Raw genomic sequence first — 2,500 nt, forward strand, 5'->3', positions numbered from 1 at the left:
TCTCTGTACTTTGCCGCATCCATTTTGCCCTCTATCTTCACAAGCTTTCCAGGCCCTGACGCAGAGAAGCATCCCCATAGCATGATGCTGCCACCACCATGCTTCACGGTAGGGATGGTGTTCTCAGGATGATGTACGGTGTTAGGCTTGCGCCAAACATAGCGCTTAGCGTTGTGGCCAAAAAGCTCTATTCTGGTCTCATCAGGCCATAGAATCTTCTTCCACTTGGTCTCAGAGTCTCCCACATGCCTTCTGGGAAACTCTAGCCGAGATTTGATGCGAGTTCTTTTCAACAATGGCTTTCTTTTTGCCACTCTCCCATAAAGGCCAGTTTTGTGAAGCACCCGGGCTATTGTTGCCATATGCACAGTGTCTCCCAGCTCAGCCGTGGAACACTGTAACTCCTTTAGAGTTGCCATAGGCCTCTTGGTGGCCTCCCTGACTAGTGCCCTATACGCCCGGATACTCCGTTTTTGAGGACGGCCTGTTCTAGACAGATTCACAGTTGTGCCATATTCTCTCCATTTCTTAATAATGGACTTTACTGTGCTCTGAGAGGATATTCAATGCCTTGGAAATGTTCTTATATCCTACCCCTGATTGGTGCTTTTGAAGAACCTTATTCCGGATTTGCTTTGAATGTTCCTTCACCTTCATGATGTAGTTTTTGTTAGGAAATGTACTAACCAACTGTGGGACCTCCCAGAGACAGGTGTATTTAACCTGAAATCATGTGAAACACCTTAATTGCACACAGGTGGACTCCATTCAACTAATTATGTGACTTCTAAAGACAATTGGTTGCACCAGAGCTTATTTAGGTGTGTCATAGCAAAGGGGGTGAATACTTATGCAATCAATTATTTTCTGTTTTATATTTGTAATTAATTTAGAACAAGTTGTAGATTTTATTTTTCACTTTGACATTATGGACTTTTCTTGTGTTGATCAGTGGCAAAAACTCCCAATTAAATCCATTTTGATTCCATGTTGTAACACAATGAAATGTGGAAAAGTCCAAGGGGGGTGAATACTTTTGAGAGCCACTGTATTTCTTAGCAGACACCCTTATCCAGGACGACTTACAATTGTTACAAGATATCACATTATTTTTACATACAATTATATTATTTTTCTACATACAATTACCCATTTATACAGTTGGATTGTTACTGGAGCAATCTAGGTAAAGTACCTTGCTCAAGGGTACAGCAGCAATGTCCCCCACCTGGGATTGAACCCACGACCTTCTAGTCAAGAGTCCCGAGACCTAACCACTACTCCACACTGCCGCACTGACCATAGTCAAAATTGAGCTACATGACCAGAGTCACCATTGAGCTACATGACCAGAGTCACCATTGAGCTACATGACCAGAGTCACCATTGAGCTAAATGACCATAGTTAGAATAGAATTGACTAGAGTCAGAATAGTGCTACATTGGAGGCTGTGTGGTCCAGTGGTTAAAGAAAAGGGCTTGTAACCAGGAGGTCCCCGGTTCAAATCCCACCTTAGCCACTGACTCACTGTGTGACCCTGAGCAAGTCACTTAACCTCCTTGTGCTCCGTCTTTCGGGTGAGATGTAATTGTAAGTGACTCTGCAGCTGATGCAAAGTTCACACACCCTAGTCTCTGTAAGTCGACTTGGATAAAGGTGTCTGCTAAATAAACACATAATAATAATACATTACCATAGCCACAAAAAACCTTAGTGGACAAAGTGGGTCTGGGTGGCCGAGCGGCAGTTCCAGGAGGTCGGCATGAAGTAGTGACTTGCTCTCATAATGCTATTAGATAACAGATACACTGGGGGGGTAAGTGCATATTACTAAGGGCATGGTCTTTTGATCAAAAAAATATTTAAGTAAAAATAATAAGTCAAGCCATGTGGGAGGCTCTGCACCCCGGGCAGAGTTCCCATTCACCCCTGGCAGCTTCCACTTCCCTGGAAGTCTGTCTGTTGCCCTCCCGTGCCTGGCGCCAGATCAGGTCGGGCTGGAGGCTCTGTTTTCGGCTTGGGGAGGCGGTGGGTCCCCTTACAGTCCTGGACTTCCATGCTGATGGAAGTATGCTGCCCTCCCGCGCCTGGCGCCAGATCAGGCCGGGCTGGAGGCTCTGTTTTGGGCTTGAGTAGGCAGTGTGGGTCCCTTACATTTTTTTATTTTTAATGCACTTTAAGTCTCTTGCCTTCACGGGGTTTGGAGGCTCTGTTTTGGGCAACAGTGTGCCATTTGTGTCGCTGACTTTCAGTGCACTTGAAGCCTGTTGCCCTCGCGGGGTTTGGAGGCTCTGTTTTCAGCAGCAGTGTGCCGTTTGTGTCCTTGGTGACCTCCATGTTTTTGCTGCTAGAGACTAAGTCCCGTTGTGGACATGGTCGTGTCTACCTTCAATGCGAGCCTTTTGGTGGACATGGTCATTGGCCAAGCACTTTAAAAAAAAAAATCCTATCTTTAACATTAGATGACCATAGTCCGGACTTTTTTGGCTCCGCCAGAAA

Source organism: Acipenser ruthenus, unplaced genomic scaffold (genome assembly GCF_902713425.1).
Source record: "Acipenser ruthenus unplaced genomic scaffold, fAciRut3.2 maternal haplotype, whole genome shotgun sequence".
NCBI lineage: Eukaryota > Metazoa > Chordata > Actinopteri > Acipenseriformes > Acipenseridae > Acipenser > Acipenser ruthenus.